Genomic DNA, 23,589 nt, shown 5'->3' with positions numbered 1-23,589 from the left:
AACTTTAAATTTAAATTTCAAATGCTTACTCAAGCAATAGAACACATCTAGATGACAAAAGTTTTCTCTGAGGAACCAGGCATGGCGGCACATTCCTACAATCCCTTTTCAACAACCCCCTCCCCAAATTTTCTGTGTATATCTAAAATCTAAAGGCCAAAAAACCCCACAGGTGTTCTTTTACAAGAAAGTGCAACTGCAGGATTATTTGTACAAACTTCTAGATAGTTCTGCAATACAGTTAGTGTTTTGGCTCAGAAAGTAGAGTTCCTCCTGAGGAATTCATGTTCTTCCTAAAAGAATATAAAGCCAATTTTCAGGCATCTCTCTGAAAATCAGTCATTGTATTTTGGTTTACAAAATACAATGATGGCTTTTGAATTTGCCATAGTTTGCATGAGAACTCCCTCACAGTGCCCAGAACAGCTAGCATTATAGTGCTTTGGCCCATACTGACAACAGGCACAGAAATGCTTCAGGAGTCTCAGAGTTTTTCAGGTAAAATGTCAATACTGTCAAATAAATTACTAAAAGCTAACATTTTCTCTTATTTTCAATATTTCCCATACTGAGTGGTTAATCAGAGTGAAAGGAGAAATTTCTTCACTCATAAGCCATAAGTTCTGTCACACAGCTTTTCAGCATTTGCTAGGTTGCTGCTGGATGATAAAGAAAGATTTCCATTGCTGTCAGAAATCGTGTTTGCTTTGGCCTGTGGTTGTGGACTACCTTTTCTCTCTCATCTGAAACTTCTGAAAATTGTGCTAGCTTGGTGAAAATTTCTTTTGTTTTTTAGTGCAGTATTCTGGATAACCTGTGTCTGATTTCTCTGGACCTTCTGCAGACTGAACCATTTAACTGTGCAATTGCTTTGTGCAGCAAGTCCATTGTCACAGCCTGTTTCTCAAGTGAAGAAATGATGTTCTCACTATCTGCCAGATTCACAGGCATCACAGAGACTGGTTCAACTGCTCACTTCCAAGTTTATCAGTCCAGTGGCGTCACTTGTGCTTAGCAGCAGTACTTTTTGCTTCTCAGTGCTGAGGTACAGATAAGAATGCAGGATGGGCCAATCCTGTGGATGCCACACCACGGCAGGCACAGTCCTGGTATACTCCCCACAGCTTCTGTTTTGGGATGATAGAGGACAGTTTTTTGCTTTAGCATCAGGGCTATGTTTATGATAAACAGTTTCTATTCCAAATTGAGATACAATGTCTTTGATGGAGTCTGAAAGGTGTCACGCAGCATGCTGTAAGTAGTAGAGTGGTACACACCTGTAATCTCAGGACTTGGGAGGCTAAAACAGGAGGATTTGGGTTTGTGATCAGTCTGGGCTACATAGTAAAACGTTGCTTCAATGAACAATCAAAGAAACAGACACAGCCTTGATAGGTAAAAACCACTTTTCCCACTCTGCCACATGCCCTGTTGAGAACTGCATTGTTGTGTGGTCCTGTAGTCTCAGAAGATTCCCTTATTCTTTGTGTCCCACATGGAAGCATCCAGAAGGACACATGGATATATTAAAGGAGGTAGTGGAGTTTATTAAAGATTATGGAAAAAGTTACATACCTGGCTCAGTCATGAAGAGGCAGAAGGAGAGAGAGGGAAGTAAAGAGGGGTGCTCTTCCTGCTTTGAGTGCTTTTAAAAGTTGCACTAACCTATGGGAGGAGAAAAACTTGATCACCAATAATCAATTTGTGGAGAGGAGCATGAATGGTCTCTGGGTTAAGGTGATAGTAGTTTAAGTTGTCCCTAGGCCACAGTGAGAATAATCTGCACATATTTGCAATTGAAAAGAATGCTCAGAGAAAAAGAAGAATGATCAACCTGAAATACAATATTAAGTAATATAAGTTTTAAAAGTCCCGAGCTTTTCCTATTTTATTCTGCCTCACATCATTTTAACTGTATTCTTGTTTCATCCCTGCATAGTATGCTAATGAAGCAGCATATTTGTCTGGATTGAAAATTTTAGTGGTCAGACCAATGGAAAAATGAATCAAGTTTTCACAACTGAAGAGAGTGGAACTTTCGTTGTGATGCAAATCATGTTCTTCACTACCCAGGATCAAAGGGATGGAGCGGTTTGATTTCTTCCTTGAATATTGCCAGCATTGTTAGAATTGCTGCTTCCTTAATATGCTGTCATGGAAGGAGAGCATCACACTCACAGAATCTCTCCATTTGTGTCATTTTCCATCAGTCCAACTTGGAAAGTCAGCTTGCTTTCTGCTGCCTCAGGCACAGCCATCTCCTGTCACTGCAAACTGGCCTGATTCTTTATCTCTTTATCTGTGGAGAGAGGGATAAAGAACACAAATGTCACACACCTGCTTTGGGTCCAGCAAGAGGGAAGGTGAGGGACTGCTGGCAGGCTGAGTGGCTCAGGGTACATATCTGGACCTACTGACTGCCTGGTAAGCAAGGATGCTGAAGACAGCAGGCAATGAGGTGACTGACTTGTGAATCAGCATCCAGTCATGCTGAGGTCCTTTGCTGGGTGAGAAGGGTACATCTAGTCTCCTTCCCAGCATCATAAGCTGTCATGGCTGCAGTGAGAGAGGCTGTCCTCAACATGTGACCAGAAAGTCAGTGCAGCTATCTACCTCAGTCCTCGCATTAAGGAATGGAATTCGGGCAAGACTTGAAAAGTTATACAAGTAATAGTGAAGTTTATTAGGAAGGGAATTTAGTATAACAGGACAAAAGTAGGTAGAATTTGGGATGAGGGTGGGGGGGACATTTCCTGCTCCCCATGCAGAAAATTAGAGAAAAGACTCAAAATGGTTCTTATCTGTAGTCTTATACTTTCTGACTGGTGGGGTCTGGATACAGGTGATCAGGTCATCTAACAAACCCTAACAAACCTACTCATACTCATAGATGTCACCTATGCTTACCCAAAACACAGGAACAATAGTCGAGTTTTAGGACTTCTTTTTGCCTTTGTTTTTTATGTCCCTGTACCCATTCCAGGAGCCTTGCAGCTCCTTAACATTTCAAAGAGGAAGGCAGATGCAGAGAGCCCTTTATGCCTTCCTATTCTTGAAATTTAACATCTAAAAAGAGATGGGAGAAGACTTGCTGCTCTTGCTTTTCAGCTTTTACTTCCTTATTCAAATTTCTGAGTTTGGCCCTTTAAATATTTATTAGAATAATATAATTTTCCTGTCTCTCATTTGTCTATCCTGCCTCTAGAATTGAATTTTTTTTTCATTGGCCTTATGAATGAACTGCCTGGGCTGAGTGAATGCAAACTGGCCCTTTAACTACTCTTTTGTATTGTTACTTAGGACTTGGAATTCATCTGCCAATCATGATTTACTGACATTCCCTTTTTGTTGGCTAAAGGAATCAAAAGAAAATTTCACTATCCTGGAGCATGTCAAGCCAAGCTAATTCAAGTTGCAAATGATTAAAGTGACCCTGGTGTTGGGAGTAACATGTATCCCCAAGGCCCATTTGCTATCCTGGGATGAATAAGATATTTTGAATGGACTTAATTTGAATGGGCTTCATCTCTAAAGACAGCTTGGACAAAATGACTCCCATTTTTACAGACTGCTTCATCACAGGATGGACTTGGTAGGCAGAGAAAAAAATGCTTATATTTATGATTCCAAAGAGAAAAAGAGGACATAACTGTACTTGTATAAAAGATGAAAATAGCTGAGGTTTTATTATTAATTTCCTTAAAATATTGACCATATAATTTAAAAAAACCTGAAGAACTCATTTTGTTCAGGATATTTCCAGTTTTTTCATTCACATATTCCTTTCATGTTTCTGTCATAGCTCAGTATCACTTATGAAGGGGAAGATAGCCTTGAAACAGGTTTGTAAAACATGGTAAACTGTCCATTAAAAGCTGTAACCTCGGACAGAGCTGTGAGGAATTGCCCATTAGAGCCATGCAAAAGTTTGGGACCAAGATGAAAGGCACCATGCAGAGATAAGCACCCATTCCTGCCTTCCTTTGTCTCCACTTGTAAATAAACTTTCCAAAGCAGGCCTCCACTGCTGTTCTTATCTAAACCTTAGGTTTCTATTCCACTACTAGCCCCTAATTTATGGGAGAGCACATTCCTTGTAACCTGATACCCTGCACTGCCTTTTAAATATCCTGTGAATCCTTTGTTCGGGGCTCAGACACTGGTACACGTCTGGGCCCGCTAGCGTAAAAATTAAAATCTGAGTTCTCCACTCCTCCGAGTGTTGCTTGGTTTCTCCTCTGACAATATAGCCACAACACTTATACTAATTTTGTCATTATTTTGAAAAATTGAAGGGACTAGGGTGTGGATCCGTGGTAGAGTGCCTGCCTAACAAAGGTAAAGACCTGAGTTCAAACCATACAACTGCCAGAAACTTATGACTAGAAAAGTTTAGCTTGCAGTGTACAAGCAAGCAGGCCATGAGAGAGAACAAACAGGGCTCCCAGTGATGCACGGATGACACCCGCAGGAATTTCAGATGCTCAGGGTTCTTGAGCATGCTCTGAGAATGAAAGCACAGGCAGACTCCAACAACAGAGTTTGGAAAGATTTTATTTGCAGAGTATTTAGTTGGAGAAAAGAGAAGAGAAAGACTGCATATTGGAGAATGCAGGGGGACCTGGAAATCGGTGATCCCGTGGGCCTGGGTGGGGAGTGGGGTTTTATAGCCTATTTGCATTGCCTGATGGAGGAGATGCCTTTCAGATGCAAACAGGCATTTCCTAGGGAGGAGAAGTGTCTCCTTGACCACTTACCGCCTTTTGGGACCTCCCGCAGTCCATCCTTCAGTCCTTCACCAGAATGTACACACTGAGTAGAAAGATTGTCCCTCCTAGGAGTCCTTTTGCATATTCCGGTCACTTATGTCTAACTGCTACCTAACCATAGTGAGCAAGCCACCATTTCAGTTATTTTTTGAAGCTTCAGTGAAGGTTCTTTCTCTCAACTCTATGAAATGTCACCAACTTCTGTGGTCTGATTCTGTAATCAGCACTCTTTAGTCAGTCCTCAGAGGTGTGTCATCTACAGTACCTCTGACACTACCCAATTCTCAGAGAACTGACCTCAAAAATCTCTCATGTATAATCAGCTCCTTTGTGTATTTCTTCAGTATCCCACTTGTTTACCTGTTTAGAAATTTTAGCACTAAATATAGCTGCTCTTGATTACTGTTCACATCTTTGTTTTTAACCAAAATGTGAACTTCTATGGACAGAGAATGGAAGACTTACAAAGCTGGTGGATTAGCAAAACCATGAGTTCCTGCTGCCATCTGGTGGTAACACTATTTATTGTCAGTACAAAAATGATTCTTAGGTTAATGTAACATTCTGAATTTTAAGAGGTTTGTACATGAGAATCCATTTGTCATCTTATACCTATGACACTTCTTAAAACCCAAGATGCAACCAATAATGGAGACTGCACCTATCTGGGGATAGACTTACTGATTAATAAGAAAAATTACTTTTTTTTTTTTTTTGGTCAGGGCCTTGTTCTTCCTAGGCAAGGACTCTATCAATTAAACCATACCCCAATCCTTTTGGCTTTAGTTATTTTTGCCTGGGCAGGACTGGAGTGTAATCCTCCCATCTATGCTTCCCACAGACCAAAATGACAGACATGGAATCTTGTGAACTGTTTTGCCTGGACTAATCTAGAATTGTGAGCCTCCTGATCTCTACCTTCCAAGTACCTAGAATTATAGGCATAAGCCACTGCACCTGAATTTGAGAGTCCCTTTAATTGAGATACCATGTTATGTGACACAAATTCTGGGTGTCTTTGGGTCAACGGAGAGGAACCAGAACCTCAGTTGCACCTTAAGAGTGGGTCAGGGATTTAGCAGAATGAATCTTGAGGCAATTTTCTGAGGGGTGAAACTATAGCTCTGTATCATGAAGGGGACTGGGATTATTAGAATATGGCAATGGTTCACTTAAGATTTATGTATTTCATTGTATATGAAATTTACCTCCAAAACAAACAAATATTGAACCATGTTAAAGACAAGTGAAAAAGAACTAATGTAGGCATCTTTGAAATGCATCAAAAATAGGATGGATTGACTAATGGACATAGAAATAAGATATGGAGAGGTATTATTTTTGTTTTTGTTTTTTTCTTTTGGCAGTACTGGGCTTTGAACTCAGAACCTCACATTTGCTCGGCTACCACTTGAACCATTCCACCATTCCTTTTTTGTGTTGAGTATTTTCAAAATAGGGTCTCTAGAACCATTTTCCTAGGCTAGTTTCAAACCAAGATCCTCCTGATTTCTGCCTTCTGAGTAGCTAGGACTACAGGTGTGAGCCACCTGAACCTGGCTGAGAGGTATTGCTTTAAAGCAAGTGCAATAAAATGGTAATTATAGAAACAAAATGGCAGATATATGTGTGGTCACAGGAAAATACTTTCAACCTTCTATATGTTGGAAAGTTTTATAATGTCAGAAAATAAATTTTTTATTAAATACTGGGTACTTTCAATTTTTCTCATCATTAATTATAGCAATTACTCTCTGAGGTGAGTAATGTTTTAAAATACATTAGGAAACTGGTTTTAGGGTGTTTAAGGAAGTTAATTGAATTAACACAACTAGTAGGCAACAGAACTGATGTTTACACATTAGTGTTATCTAGGTGTAAGTTTAATGCTTTTTCACTGCAATGCCTTCTCTTTTATTCATTAGAAGGCTAAGCATCTTTTGAGCTTTAAGGGAAGGTATAGTAGGATAAACATATCCTATTAGTGGAAAAATAACTCCAAGTTCCTGGTACTGAGTCAGGAGTACCTCCTATGGAGGGAACAGATCATCATTTAACAAGGCAACAGCATTTGAGAATTTCCAAGGCATTTCTAGATTTGCTCCCTATTCATGGCCTCCACCTCATTTTAAATACAGGAACAAGCTATCCTTAGCAGTCAACTTTATCTCAAACTCATTTTATACACAGAACTCTACTAATTCTCAACATTGAGCATTTTAGTATTAAAGTAGTTTAAAATTCTATAGAGATCAAATACACATCCTTGCTTTTTTCCATACAATTCTTTGTAGTCTTTCAAAATGTATCAGTATGTGTTTTGATGTTATGGAGAAATGTTGTGGCCCAAGAGGTAAATGGCCCACATTTTTGGCCAAGCTAGAGTCCTTGGTACAGTTCTGAGTGGCTGGTATATCCTCCCTTGATTGCATCTGTGGTAAAAGGGGGGCATAGTCACTTCTGAGCATAGGGAATCTGTTGCCTGCACCATCTGCTGTCCATTCACTAGTACAACTCTCTGTGTATCCAAACTTTCTGGATCTTGCTGGTGTCGTTGGCAATGCAATAAGCCTTTTTAAACAACCATATTGTACTGGAAATTTCTTTTGTTTCCTGATAACCGTGGTGTGGCCAATAACCTGGAGTCATCAGGCCAGAGTGTCCCTGTACCACCCCTGAACATTACCGTCCCATCCTGTGTCAGCCACTTCCTTCTCACATGTCTTTTCCAGCTCCTAAGGTCCAAAGACACTTCTTGGTGCAATTTTCTTCACTTAACAAAAACAGGAAATTTTCAGCCTGTGATGTCTCTAGCCAATAGGTGTCGCTGTTGGAACACAGAAACCCTGAAAAAAACACTTTCCCCAAATGGAAACTCCACTCTTGGGTTTTCGAGTGTTTCACTTGACAATATTTAAACAGTTGTTCAACAGGAACATCCTTTTCAGAACTACAATGATTGAAAGTCTGGTTATAGAAAGATGTTCTGGTGGGAACATGTGTATGTCTATGGCTGATGGCTCTCCTAGATCTGTACAACTTTACAAGGAGACCACTAATCAGATATAAATGTTAAAAAAAAAGATTAACACAGTATTCTGGGTTTTGTACCATGGGTAAGCATTGAGAATTAAAGTGATTTTTTACTTTTAGTAAATATCATGCTAAACCTGCTTTTATCTGGGGCCTAAGAAATTTAATGGATTTTGAGCAATGAAAAGAAAAAAAGATACCAAATGATATCTACTAATAATCCTTAAATAATGAATTCCCTAAATTATTTTTGGTTTACTATGACCTGCTTCAACCCTACTCCAGGCATTGAAGGGTGCAAGTATTTCACAATTCTTGGGCTCAGTTAATCTAAAGGAAATGAAGGGGAAGACACTGATATTTTAGAAATTCTCTAAAAGAATCCACACAAATAAAGATCAAAATGTGCACAGATCCAAACTGAACACTCAGATTCTTACAGCACATATGTTATCTCTTTAGTTCCATTATTTTCTCTTTATGATGTATTTTACTGAAATAATGCCTGAGAATAACGCCCACATGCATTAAAAATAAAAGAGCATCTTGCTTACACAGTATCAATCCTGAAAACCTCCTGATCACAGCCAGCACATTTACTGTCTGGGCTTGAATGTAGACAGTATTAACAGAAGCACAAAGAAAAGACATGATCTGAAAAATATGGCCCAGGAAGTTCATTTGAAAAATAGATTTTCAGGTTAAAACCTTCCATTATTTAAAGGGAGATATAGAGGACGATGTGGAGATCAGAGGAAAGAAAATCCCTGGCATTATTCTTCTCATTTTAATATTTTCAGATAAGAAAATGAAATATTATAAATCAATAAATCTGTAATGAATATTAGTCAGTGACATCCATTATTTTGCACAGTGCCTTTCCATAAGGACTTAAAGAAGAAACTCTCCCATGTTTGAGCACCAGTGTCTGTTCTGTTTTTCATTTTACAGACCCTTGGGTTTGTTCTTCTTCCCACACGAAAGGAAAAACACCAGATAAGAACCACAAATTTCTTTGATTGCAGTTATGCACTCAACTTTTGTCTTACTCTACCAAGTGTAACCTTACCTTTTTTGTTTATTTGCTTGTTTTCTTGAGATAGGACTTGCTGTATGACCCAGGTTGGCTTTGAACTCCTGATCCTTCTGCCTCAACATCCTGAGGCTTGGGATTACAGGTGTTGGCCACCACATCTAGGTAAACTTACTTTTTTCACCCATTTTTTGGCCTATTTCATCATATTTACTTAGGATAACAACTGTATTATGTGTCTTTTTAATTCATTTCTGGACTAACCTGAGGTATATAAATAGAAAATAAAATTTAAATATTGTTGAGTTGCAAATGTAGCCCATAATCCTGGTCATAATATAGTTACAAAGCACTGACACTTCCTTCTCAGGCCCAAGACAAGGTGGGTTTTAGGAAAGTATAGGTCCTTTTCTCTGAGGCTCAGTGGAGAAGCACTTTGATTAGAAAGAATAGGACAGAGTATATGGATGTTCTGTTTGTGTGCTGGGGACAAGTCCTCTGACTGGAGATACCATTTCTCACACTGAAGCAGGGTATTCCTGAGGAAATGCAGCTAATAGCGAGTGTGACAGGTGACTTCATTTGCTGAGTCAGGTCACCAGATGAGTGCTTTTGTAGAATTTAGACCTGTCCAGAAGGAGTCTGAGGTCACTTATTGAAATGAAGTCACTTCTCACACCCTAAAAAGAATTTATCACACCCTGAGAAGGGAGCAGGACCAGTGAGGTTAACAAATTTAAACAAGATCAGCCAGCTTTTCCATTGTGTAATGAAATGGAGAGTGAGGCAGCCAGTCTTCAGGCTCTCTATTTCTTATCACTGTTGCAGGTGCCACTGAAAGCAAGGTAATGGACAACATTGAACATGGATGCAGAAAAGAGTCTAAGAATCCAACGGAACCCAGAACACTAAAACAGGTGATAGAAGAGAAAGCAGAGAAGGCAAAACACACAGACTCAACTAGTCTTAAATAGCCATCCTGAAATTTCAGAGGCAAACCACTTGTTAAATCAAGACCACATGTTAGGTTAATTCAGAAGGGTTTTGTAAGTCCATTGCAATAAACAAACATAAAATATCCTCCAATTTCTAAATGGCAAAGCAGTAGACATTATTTGATCACACCAAGATGTGGGACAAATGGAGACACAAAGTGTCTATATGTGGTTATCCCTCATTGGTTGGTAACGCCTGGCTAAAAGTTATAGAGAGAACACATGTGATTATTCAAAATACTAACTGTAGCTATTTGAATTAAAGTTGATTTTATGTACTCTCAAATAAAGATTTGATTCAGAAAGATTTTATAGCAAAAATAAATGAAATAAATTTGATCTAACTGGCTAATATCACCACATCTTTTTTTTTTCTTTTATTATTCATATGTGCATACAAGGCTTGGGTCATTTCTCCCCCCTGCCCCCACCCCCTCCCTTACCACCCACTCCGCCCCCTCCCTCTCTCCCCCACCCCCTCAATACCCGGCAGAAACTATTTTGCCCTTATTTCTAATTTTGTTGTAGAGAAAGTATAAGCCATAATAGGAAGGAACAAGGGTTTTTGCTGGTTGAGATAAGGATAGCTATACAGGGCATTGACTCACATTGATTTCCTGTGCGTGGGTGTTACCTTCTAGGTTAATCCTTTTTGATCTAATCTTTTCTCTAGTTCCTGTTCCCATTTTCCTATTGGCCTCAGTTGCTAAGGTATCTGCTTTAGTTTCTCTGCGTTAAGGGCAACAAATGCTAGCTAATTTTTTAGGTGTCTTACCTATCCTCACCCCTTCCTTGTGTGCTCTCGCTTTTATCATGTGCTCATAGTCCAATCCCATTGTTGTGTTTGCCCTTGATCTAATGTCCACATATGAGGGAGAACATACAATTTTTGGTCTTTTGGGCCAGGCTAACTTCACTCAGAATGATGTTCTCCAATTCCATCCATTTACCAGCGAATGATAACATTTCGTTCTTCTTCATGGCTGCATAAAATTCCATTGTGTATAGATACCACATTTTCTTAATCCATTCGTCAGTGGTGGGGCATCTTGGCTGTTTCCATAACTTGGCTATTGTGAATAGTGCCGCAATAAACGTGGGTGTGCAGGTGCCTCTGGAGTAACCTGTGTCACAGTCTTTTGTGTCACCACATCTGAAGAGAGGTTATATAGTGGGATATCTGAATGGTACTGCTGCATACCTAAAAAGCAGAAAGAACTCAATGGCTGCTGCATGAATGAATGAGCAAATGACTGAATGAAGTGGGTAGAACTCAACAGCCACTGCATGAATGAATGAATGAATGAGTGAATTATTGAATGAAATGGGTAGAACACAAATGTCACTTCACGAATGAATGAGTGGATGAATGAATGAGGTGGGTAGAATTCAATGGCCATTGGATGAATGAATGAATGGATCTTTGAATGAGTGAAATGAGAACAGATGATCCACAATGTCACAATGCAGCATCCTGACAAAGTGATGCATTACCCATCAGAGGCTTAAATGTGGGCCTCTATGCCCAAGGCTGCTGATACCATCTGCCCTGAACGTGGTGGGAAAGCTTAAGCTCTAAGAATGCAGTCAAGGACCTAGTTCTGAGGATACCACTTCTGTTAGAGAAGACACACACCTGAAAAAGCAATTACCCATTGAGAGGAAGCTGTAGATCAGAGAAGGGTGTAGAAAATCCTAGACAGGTAGAAGGTGTCTGAGACTCCAGGGTGTGTGTGTGTGTGTGTGTGTGTGTACCCTCGAGAGTGCACATGCATGTGCATTTTTTTGGTACAAAGGAATCAGTGAGATGGAGAAAGAATGAGAAGACCATCTGGACAAGGGTGTTAGGGATTGCTGGAGTTAAGAGGAGATCAGACATCTGCACACCCATGTTTGTTGCAGCACTGTTCGCAATAATAAGCTATGGAAACGCAAAGATGCCCTACTACTGATGAATGGATTAAAACAATGTGGTATTTCTATACAATGGAATTTTATTCAGCCACAAAGAAGAATGAAATTTTGTGGTTTAAAGAAAAATGGATGGAACTAAAGAATATCATCTTGAGTGAAGTTAGTCAGGTTCAGAAAGCTAAAGGCCACATGTTTTCTTCCATATATGCAATGTAGACCTAATACAAGCAATATCATGAAAAACAGATCATGTTAAGGGGAAGTCACATATGAGAAAGGGAGTGTAAAATAAGGAAGTTGAGAAGGTGAATGTGATTGATGTACTTTCTATACAAGAATGAATATAGAATTTTTAAACCTGCTGATATCACCATAAGGAGGGGACTAATGTAGAAAGGAGAAAAATGGAGCAGATGAACCAATTTGGGTTCTAATACATATATATATATGAAAGTGTCACTAGGAAATAGCTATCTTAAACAAACAAAAATGTCATTTCATTTTTTATTCTCTTTTTTTTACAAAATCGGAGAATAAGAGGGCAGAACAGGTCCTCTCTGGGTGGCTGGTACCAGTAGGAGCAGGGAGAATGTGGGGACAGGGTATGGGAGGGTGAAACTCTATACACATTTATTGTAAATAGAAAAATGAGACCTGTTGAAACTATTCCAGGAATGGGGGGAGGGGAATAAAGGAGAATGATGGATGGGGTTGAATTCAAGTATGATATATTTGATACATTGTAAGACCTTTTGTAAATGCTATAATGTACCCCCAGAACAACCATAAAAAAGTATGAATTTTTGGGGGGTACTAGGGCTTGAACTCAGGGCCTATACCTTGAGCCACTCCACAAGCCTTTTTTATTATGATGAGTTTTTTTGAGACAGGGTCTCATGAACTATTTGCCCAAGCTGGCTTCGAACCACAATCCTCCTGATCTCTACCTCTGAATAACTAGGATTATAGGTGTGAGCCACTGGCACCTGGTAGCACAAAAAAATTTTTAAAAAAGAGATAAGGCCTGAATCTGGTAAGGCTGAACCTTAGCTACACAAAGTAGCCAGTGACTGTTCAGAATTATTCTCTGAGACTTGAAGACACTGGTCTATTTGGTGGGTTTTCTGTGCATTAAATGTAGAGTAGAATTCCGTCCTGTTTAACACCCGTGCTTATGCTAAGTCTGAGGCAGGCACTCAGACTGCATATTGGAAAGAGTCAGACATTGCTCCTATCCTGGAGGAACATGTGTATAAATGACAGACTGACCTTGCTCCACCACTACTGTTTATCAACTGGTCCTAACTGGTTGGTAGTTTTGCACTTGTGAAATGAGTGATCACAGAATTGATCCCCTAGAACTGTAGAAAGGATAGCACAAGCTGCATTCTGTAAGGTTCGAAGCAGGTGTTCAACTCCTGATGGTCTTTTGTGCATTGGTGTGAAGCACAAAGCAGGATGTAATCCATCTGTGACAAGGACCACAAAGTAGGTATGAAAAGGCTTATGGGGCCCTGAAGAGGAAGGGATTGATTTCCCTTGATATTAAAAGGATGGAGGTTCCCTGGTTATTGGGAAATATGGAAAGCCTTGAATAGATAGACAATAGGTAGCTGGGAGTGGCGGTACATGACTGTAGTCCCAGCACTAGGGAGGCTGAGGCAGGAGGATTGTCAGTTCAAGGCAACCCAGGGCTTCATAGCCAGACCTTATTACAAAAAATCAAAACAGAACAAAACTAGGCAACAGCTGAACAAACCCTGAACAAAGAAAAGGGTGTTGCCAGCTAAGAAGGAGAGAAGATATGTTAGAATCGTGGTCCTTGACCATGACTCTTAGACATCAACATTCAGAGAAGACTAGTTCAACACTGAACTCTGGGCCCTGGGCAGGGTTTCTGATCAGGACTTCTAGGTAGGGCCCAGAAATACATATTTCCAACAACTTTCCAGGTGGTGTGGTGCTGATGCTGGGGTTCAGCCTGCATGGTAAGAACCAGGGTTCCCACAGAGGGTGCACTCTGCTCATGCACATTCATGGCCAGCAATCCTGTTCAAAGGGCCATTAAGGCATAGCTCCTAGATAACATGGCAGTGGGTCTTATCTGAGAATCTTGTTCTCACAGTTTTCCCAGTGTCCCATTTGCCTACACAAAGACCTCCTCACTGGGGACTTGAAGTGCACTTGCCTAAAACAGCCTGAGCCAGGCACAGCTCATAAAAGGAGAGCTGCCTCAGGAACTGAGGGTCTTGTATCTAGGGTGAGAGCCCTCCAGGGGTTGTAGGCGGGCATGTGGGAGACCTGGAAGGGGGATAATTGCTGAACCAGCTCCATGCAGTGTCTTCCTGTGGCTGGCACAATGGGCTCACAGGCAAGCCATGGATAAAAGAAGTATGTGAGACTTCACAACTGTGGAATACAGCATGTGTGTGGAGCAAATTGCCAACACTGGCAAAAGGAATGACTGCAATAGTAATACATCAAACTGAGACCATGGGTCAGAGTAGCAGAGGTAATAGTATCACATCTTATCTCTGGGGTGGAGGGTCATGTTGCTAACACTGCTGGAAATGGCAAAGAACTAGGGTGGGTGAAGCTAGATGGTAAGGCTTGGCTAATTGGAAAAGGAACAACCCAGAGCAAGCCAAAGGACTATTTTGTATCAGGCCCCTGTGGGCTTGGCCTGGTACTAAGAATTTCACACAAATAGTATCATCTCATTAAATGAGATGTGTTTATGTTCTTACTTTACTGATGGGGAAACTGCCTGAGAAAGGTTATCTAACTTTTCCACAACCAGAGAGCAGCAGATAGGAGTCTTTTTGAAGAATCTTGCAGACTCCAAACATCACAAGGACAATTTAACACTGGAAGTTGTAGCAGCTTCTTGCCCCTTGCTTTCTCTACCTTGTAGCTGAGTTGATTGAAATTTCTTAGGGCTCATGGTCACCCTCTATTTTCTGTGTGGAAAATAAACAGTCCAGTGCCTTGCACATTGGTGGTATTCAAGGAATATTTGCCTCTAGAAAAATGCAGTGGTGCACATACATACAAAAGAATTTAGGGTGCCTCAAACTCCCCGAGGCTTCTTGATTGATCACCCATGTTCATCTGTGTTCTATAGAATAAATACTCTTATATGTTTATACCTACAGAGACAGGGATCGTTTGGGGAATTTTTCTTCTTCTCTTTCTTTTTCTTTTTTTGTTTGAAATAGTCTAATTGGGTTTTTCACCAATGGTGTGTCTGTCTCCAGTATGAACAGTGAAAATAAAGACAGTCCCCTGCTACCTAAGCCCCAGCCCACGGATGCTGCCTACTTATGTTTAGCTCTGTAGCTCTGTAGCTCTGTAGGCAGAACTTAGCGAGAGATGCAAAATAAACCAGAATGAATAAAGTGACTCAGATTTCTGGAGGAAGTCAAATTTAATCACTCAGAAGTCCTTAAAATAGCCTCTTTACACCCACACGAAGGTGTCATTAACAGACCCCTGAGGATTTCTTATGGAATGAAGTTTTTCCATAACTCACTTTGAGAGGGAGCCGACGTAAGTGGACTTGGAACTTGGGCTCTGAAAAGGAGCACTTCAAATGTCCACTGAATTTCCAACTTCATATCCCCTCCTGTTACCACAAACCTCTCACACACAAACCTGACTCTCCCTCTGCCCTCTTTTTCACTTGCAGTTTTGCTGATCAAAGCAGAGAAAGAAGATCATAAATGAGAGAGAAGGAGGCAATATTGGAGGCATTCCTGCCACCAGAGCTTGCCCAGGGCCTTCTGAGATTAAATAGAGGAACATTATGTCAGTGCCTAGATTTCAAATGGCCTTGAGACAGGTTTGAATTTTGAATTGAGATGATGTGAATCAAAGTTGTCACAGTTCAAAGGTTCTGATCTGTGTTTAGGAAGCCTGAGAGTTCTTCCTTTTGACAGACCAAAGTCAGAAAGCAATTTCTGTAGGTGACATCAGAAGAAATACCTAATATCTTGTATATCTGCGTCTGGTTCCTGGCACAGAGCTTCTAAAATCCTGTATGGTTGGTAGAGTTGAAAGGGATATCGTTGGTTATTTATAACCATACCAGAGTTTATGCTAATGAGGAGACTCTCAGGGTTGGGGAGTTGGTTGCCATTGACACCAACCCTGTGATTATAGGGTTGGAATTTTTGGTGCCATATTCATACTCTTAGGAGGGGAGGGACTAGAGATGAGTTTCAGTGCCAATAGCCAATGACTTATTCACTCATGCTTAGGTAATACATCTGTCTTAGTTTTCCATTGCTATAAAAATATCTGAGGTATTAAGCTAAAATGAGAAGGGGTTCATTTTGGCTTATGGTCTAGGGTTTTCTGTCCATTGTCAGTTGGCTGATTACTTTTGGGCCTGTGGTGAGGAATCATGGTGGGAAGGACATGGTGGAGCAAAGTGATCACCAAGTGGCAGCTGTGCAGCAAAGAAAGAGAGAGAATAGGGCTGGAACCCCATGATCCCCTTCATGGACATGGTCCCAGTGACCTAATTTTCTCCAGTTGGGTCCCACCTGTCAATAGTGCCAGCTGATGGCAACCAAGACTTTACTCATGAGCCTTTGGGAGACACTTCCCAAGCACAGCAGAAGCTTGCATAAAACCACTAAAAATGGTGTACAAAGAGCTTCTGGGCACCCCTGAAAAACTCCCTATTCCTCTTCTTTTCCCCCATACCTTGCCCTATGACTCTCTTCCATTTAGCTATTTCTGAGCTATATAAAACCTTACAATAAACCAATAATAATAATAGTAAGTAAGCTACTTTCTTGAGTTCTGTTCAGATTATTGAGCACAAAGAGAGGTCATGAAAACCTGAAATTTGTGGCCAATTGAGTCAGAAGAGAGGCCTGCTCTTCTATTGGCATCTGAAGTGGGGACAGTGTAGTTGGTGTGGCATGGACTTGTGGGTTTGGCTGCAACTCCAGTTAGTTTCCCAGTTGAATTAGATAGCAGGATACCTAGTTGGTGTCTACTGAGAACTGGAAAATTGCAATCTGTGGGAACCTACACATTTGGTTTCAGAAGAGCTGTGAGCAGAAAAAACAAAAAAAAGCATTTTTTTTCTTTTAAAGGTAAAAAACATACAGTCTTTCTTTCCTTCCACACCACTTTTCTGGCCATGTGCATATTCCGATTTCTCAGAAGATTTCACTTAGTGAAAGGATGTTGGCCTGTGTGAATAAATGAGTGAGAGTGTGGAATGGAGAGCCTCAGAGTTGAGTGCACACCCATCAAGTATTTGATAAAATAAAACCTAAGAAGACTGATCTACTTGAGTCTGAGTTGAAAAGTAAGAGTGTGTGGCACCAGCATCTTCTGGCTATGTGGGCCGAATATTCTTATAGGCTGGGATTGATATCATCTTCTGGCTTTGGACAATTTTGTTTCCTCTTTGTGTTTCCTGCCCTTTCCATTTCTGAGGCTGAAGCCAAAGGATCATGATATACAGTTAATCAGAAATTTGTCATCAACCACTGAGCATGCAGTCAGTAGGCCCTAGCTACCAGAGGCCAAGCGAACACCACAGGAAAAGAAAGCACATTTAATGTGAATGATAGGTGCTCATTTTTAGAATGATTCTGTCATCTCCAACACTAAGGCATAGAACCAGCTTAGGGAATAGGGATGCTAACTGAAATTCAGCCAGCAGGTGACATTAAACAGCCTGGTCTGGACAATGGAACCCACAGTTGGGAATCTCTAGTTCAACTCTAATCAAGTGTCATCCCGAAACAAGTCATTGTACAGAAGGAGATCCAAGAGATCACTGCCCCATCACAGAATTCTCGGAAAAAAGCCATTAACAACAATGAGAATCACAATGCTTGAGTTGAGAATTGTTCTAACATAGGGTTTGCAAACCAGAGGCTTGTATTTGGCTTATAGATGTGTTTGGTTTTGTTCATAGAGTGATCTGGAAAAGAAACAAAAATAGTGATAGCACTGAGAAGTTAATCCTAACTTCCTCTTTCTCTTGAAAAATCAGCAGATCTGACCACTGTAATCTGAAGGTTTAGGTTCTTTTTTTATGGCAGGAAGTCTGGAACTCAGAGATGGAGATTGTCTACACTCAGGGCTGCCCATCCCAGTCGAGGACCAGACCTCAGCAAACCTCTGCCTGGTGCAGGGTTCCTTCCCATCTGTCTTTACTGTGACTCTAGTCATGCAGCCCAGAGTCCCATATCCTGGCTTTCTTCCAAAAAAATGTCAGTGAGAATAACTGCTTTTTAAATTGGGGATCTAATTCTTTCAAACATATCACAATCAATTTTTCTCTACAGCATTGGACTAGTTCAAGGAAATTCTCAAATGTGTATAAGAATCATGATTGATAAAGGAATAAAATTACATTATAAATATAAATAATTACTTCAGTAAAAAGAAAACTAAAATATGTACTGTGAAGGACTAGAGAAATATTAGTTCTAGACTAAAAGACCCTTGTATTTTGTTTTTGGTTTTTGTGTGAAATTTTACTGCAGCAGACATTTATGTCTGGTGGAAGCTGTGTTGCTGAGCATCTATGTGACCTTGAACAATATCAGCTCTTTAGCATTAGGTCTTTACCACCTGCAAAACAGACTGTGAAATACCCACTCCTGCTTTATTATACTGATAAATTGGACTGCATGAATAAGCACTTTAAGTTCCTCTGAAGAGAGGCAGTATACACATTGGTCATCTTGGTATGATGAATTGGAACATAGACTAAAATGTTATTTATTCTGAAAACCTGAGGTTATTTCCTTGGCAATTGAATGACCCTTTTAACCAAGTGCATCTTTTCTCACAAAGGTAGAGAAGAATGAGATGACTCCCTTTCATTTGGTATAAATGCATATTTTAAAATGTTTGCAATGCCTGGCAATCTTAATCACTTTGAATCATTCTAGTCATAGTGGTAATATAACAAGAATGCTCATTTTTTTCTTCCATTGCAAAACATTTGAAAAGAAAACGGAATGCAGAATAGACGGAGGTTATTAAGACAGAAGGAGGATTAGATTGTCTTTTTCTATGTCAAATATTTGCTGTTCCTGTTTTCTTTCTATTTTTTTCCTGCTGGCACCTATTTGAAATGTATCCAGACTAAGTTTATATTCACTGCTATGGATTCCGGTGTTGTGGTCTTAAGCTCTTTTCCTGTGCTTTTTGTATGTTTAGAGTAAAAATGCTTGTGAGAACATGCCTTGTTCTATCTCTTCCAAGATGATCGGGGCTTAATCTTGCCCTCAGGAATCCCTCCTGTGTTTCAAGGCAACCTACTTATATTCCATGCTTTCAGGAGATTTCTTCACAGCTGTATTAGGTGGGGTTTCCAGAGAAAAAATAGGCTTTCTCAATACCTAGCTATCTATTTATCTGTCTATCAATCTATTATCTATCTATCTATGGATGTTTACTTGGGAAGTAGGTATGTCATCATGGGGGTGGAGATGTCCTGCAATAGGCCACCTGCAGCTGGAGACCTTGAGATGTTGATTGAAAGCCTCAGACCAGGGAACCTAACAGTGTAACTCTTAGTATAAAACCAAACACCTGAAACCTAGGGGACCAATGGTATTAGTCCTACAGTCCCAAAACCTGGGAGTCTGTAGTTCTGATGTCCTGGGTCAAGAGGAGAAGGGTGTCCCAGCTCCTGAGAAGAGCATGAGGACATCTTTTTTTCTTCTCTCTGGGATCCCAGCTGATTGTGTGGTGCCTGCTCACGCTGAGGGTGGATATTGCCCCAATTAGTCCACTCAAACTCACACGCAGTCTCTTCTGGAAATGTCCTTTCACACTCCCCTCCAAATAGTGCTTTACTAGTGCTCTAGCTATTCCTCAATCCAGTCAAGTTGAAACATAAATTAAAGATTGCGTACCTCTTCTCTCATCAAATCTCTGGTGTACTATCCCCTTCCTCACTCAATGGCCTCACTCATTTTTCTACCGAGGACGTAAAATAGATGGGAATAGGCCATCTTCATTTCCACACTATCAATCTGTCAGCCCCATGACTCACCCCTCTTTTCTGCCAAACGCAGAGTGGATGCACAGGTTAAGTGCCTATCACTCCCCGAAAAGACTGCATCCCAAAGCCGCTGGTCTCCTAGAGAATCTGACTCTGCTAATATCCTCAATCTCCCTCCTGCATTAAAAATTTTTTCCTTTCATAAAAGGATAGAAAAAATTAAAAATCTTTTACTTTTCTTTTCAGCCTCCCTTTAGTTTCTAGTGTTCTCAAAAAAAAAAAAAAGTATGTTTTTCCATTCTTAAATCCCAATCTTATTCTAGTCCATTCCACAATTGTTTCTTTGGGTCCTCATATCTGAAGGCTCATGTGTCCTGTAAAATTTATGTTGAAGTATTTTATATTTTTCTTTTTTTAAAACACAAAATAATTACACAAATTTACCAAACTGTGATTTTCAATCCATGCATATAGTATATGATGATCAGATCAGGGTAACTGAAATCTCGATCACCTTAAACAGTTGTCATTTCTTTGTGGCGAAGCATTAAAAATATTGCCTTTTACTATTCTGAAATACACAATATATTATAGTTAATAACTGTTAATTACAGTCACCCTACTGAGAAATGTAACATCAGAACTTATTCTTCCTATCTAACTGCAGCATTGTTCCAGCTGACATTTCTCTGGTTCATCAGTCTTTTTTTTTTGTGGCACTGGGATTTGAACTCAGGGCTTCCTGCTTGCTAGGCAAGTAGGCAGGTGCCCTACAGCTTGAGCCATGCTCACAGCCCTCTTTTGATTTAGTTATTTTTCAGGCAGGGTCTCACGTTTTTGTCCCAGGTTGGCATCTTAGTGCAATTCTCCTATATTGCTGAAATGACAGACATGTGCCAACATACCTGATTTATTGATTGAAATGGGGTCTTGCTAACTTTTTGCCTATTCTCTGCTTCCTGAGTAACTTTTATTACCACCATTAGCCACCGTGCCTGGCCATTGGTTCATCAGTCTTTTGTTACAGGGTAAAAACCTAAAAATCAAAATGGTGGTAGAGTGGTCAAAAGGGAAGATGTCATCTTCTGAGATTTACTGATGGGGTAAATTGGCACACAATCATGCATGAAGCAAATTCACCAGAGTGAACAGTTTTTCTGAACCTAACATCACTTATATAGATTGAGAAATACTAATGTGGTCAGTTTTGCTTCCTGACCTGGACATTTGAATGGGCTTACTTAATTTATCACCACTCTGATTTCTGCTAATTTCCAATTACAGAACTTGCCTCAATCCCACTTGTCTCTCCCCAAAACTGCTAAGCTGTAGCTAGCCACTTATTCTTGTTTAGAAAACACAGGTCACGTTTCCTTGTTTTTCATTCAGAAAAACTGAATTTGTTTTCCAATTTGCAAATCTATTTTGCATGAAAATAGAACTGTCCTTACTTTTTTATTTTAACCTCATTCATGATCTGTTGTTTACAAGAGAACTCAGTCATGACACTAGGATGAATACGTGTGCTAGTCAGCTTCACAGTACTATAGGAAATACCTGAGATAATCAACTCATAAAAAGAACAAGGTTATTTTGGATCACAGTTTTGGAGGTTCCAGTCTATGATCAGTTGGCCCTGCTGCTTTTGGGGCTGTGGCAAGGCAGCACATCATGGTGGAAATGTGTGGGGAAGCCAAACCACTCACCTTATGACAGGGAAAAGAAAAAGAAAGGAAAGAGAGGGGTCTGGGCTCCTGCTATACCCTTCAAGGGCACCCCTCACAATGACCCGAAGTCCTTCTATGAGGCTCTACCTCTTAATGTTTCCACCACCTCCAGTAGTGCCTCAGATTAGGGACCAAATCATTAATACATGGACATTTGTTGGGGCATTCTAGGTCCAAAGGCATTTCTTTCACCTGTAAACCTCTGCTGTGCCCATGTCTGAACTCTGATTTCCCTTGGTGGGCAGTACTGCCTGAGTCAGGAATGGCAGCTTTATGCATCCACTCATCCTTCCCATCAGTAAATCCTGATATTGGCATCAGCATGATTTCCCTGGGTCTCATATCCTCTCTCTTCTCCGTTAGCACCCACTTCATTTGTCCACTTTCCCACCAGTCAGGATCTTTGGGTGGGTCACCTTATTAGAAGCTTCCATCCATGATAGGCAGGCATGTCACACCTTGTAGTCCAGGGTTCGAAGGAATGACACCCCCTGCTCCTCGAAGAGTAAAGCCTGGGCCTCGACTGCATCCTCCTCTCATGCATCTCCCCACACAGTGTTTCGTTACCTCAGTTTACTTGCTATTCCTGACATCTTTAGGATTTTGCATCTGGTATTTTTTTTCTTCATGGAATTCTCTTTCAAATTTACATTCACTTTTTTAGATTCATTCCATCCTCAGAGATGTCTTGCCAGACTCTGGCTAATAACCCATCCATTTGTGTCAGCCCCTCCACACTCACCCTGCCTGGTTTTCCTATCTTGCATATGTATTTACCTGATGCTGCATTATTTATTAACTAACTAGGTTAGAAATTTTGTCTTGCTCTCATATGTAATCCAATATCTAGTACTAACACATAGGTGAACTTATTATTTGTTAAATGAATGGCTTTCTATTGAAGCCATGTATGGAATTCACTGAAAAGATGAATGTAATCTTTTGGAAGGCAACCTGGTTTTAGTTTCTTGTGAAAAATTCAAGAAATAAAGAGGCAGATGATTCCAGAGAAAGTAGAATATTTGTTGGGCAGGAGAACATAATAATTGAGAAGTGTAACAATGTACCCCATAAGCTACCAGATAAGCCATTGGTCTTTTAAGACCTTATACCCATGATGGCTGGTTCAATAGACAGGTCTACCATGACTGAAGAAGCCTTAGGTGGGAAAAAACTGAAGGGTCCCTGTCATAGGAAACCCTTGAAGGCACAAACTATGTTTGTACTCTATTGCCTGAGCAGGTATGTCAGTCAGCTTTTCATTACTATACCAAAATACCTGAGATGATCAACTTTTAAGGAGGAAAATCTTATATTGGTTCACAGTTTTGGAAGTTTCAGTCTATGATTGGTTGGCCCATTGCTTTTTTTTCTTTTTTTGGGGGAGGATGGGGGTACTAAGGCTTGAACTCCATGCCTTCACCTTGAGCCACTCTGCCAGGCCTATTTTTGTGAAGGGATTTCTAGATAGGGTCTCGTGAGCTATTTGCCTGGGGCTGGTTTCAAACTGTGATCCACCTAATTTCTGCCTCCTGAGTAGTTAAGATTACAGGTGTAACCCACTGGCACCCAGCTTAGCCCATTGCTTTTGAGCCTGTGGTAAGGCAGCATATCAAGGCAGGAATGCTCACATTATAGCAGCAAGGAACCAAAGAAAGAGGAAGAAGAGGAATGGGGTGCTAATGCCCCCCTTAAAGACACACCCTCTAGGACCAAACTTATTTCCACCAGACCCCACCTCTTAAAGGTTGTACCACTTCTTAATAGTACTATGGGCTGAAGACCAAGCCTTCAACTCATGAGCCTTTGGGGGTGGCATCAAAGATCCAAAGTGTAGTGGAAGGATCCTAGAAAACGCAAGGCAGTCCCTCTCTCCAGAATCACCTGAGGATTCTGGAAAGGGAATGTGCAGAGTTTACTCTGAGTACTGAGGAGAAAGTCCTGTTGTGTGACCTGAGTTCAAGGGTGTACCTATTTCTAGGAATATGACAGAAGAACTGGGAAACAACAAGCATGAGGCTTGTCCAAAAGCCCTGGAGCTTTAGTGTTGAGCCCTAGAGTTTGAGGTTAGTGATTCTTCCATCTATGTGACGATTTTAAGGTGAGTCCTAAGGAATGACCAAGATTG

At 40.5% G+C, this 23,589-nt stretch overlaps 1 pseudogene; it reads right to left on the bottom strand.

Annotated features, from left to right (window-relative positions):
* Nucleotides 1-603: 603 nt before the first annotated feature.
* The window catches only part of LOC109676976 (DENN domain-containing protein 10 pseudogene), a 37,320-nt pseudogene continuing 14,334 nt past the window's right edge, over nucleotides 604-23,589 (bottom strand).

This window comes from Castor canadensis, chromosome 2, assembly GCF_047511655.1.
Source record: "Castor canadensis chromosome 2, mCasCan1.hap1v2, whole genome shotgun sequence".
In the NCBI taxonomy this organism is placed as follows: domain Eukaryota; kingdom Metazoa; phylum Chordata; class Mammalia; order Rodentia; family Castoridae; genus Castor; species Castor canadensis.
The sequence above is the reverse complement of the archived record's forward strand: the minus strand, read 5'-3'. Positions and strand labels throughout refer to the sequence as shown.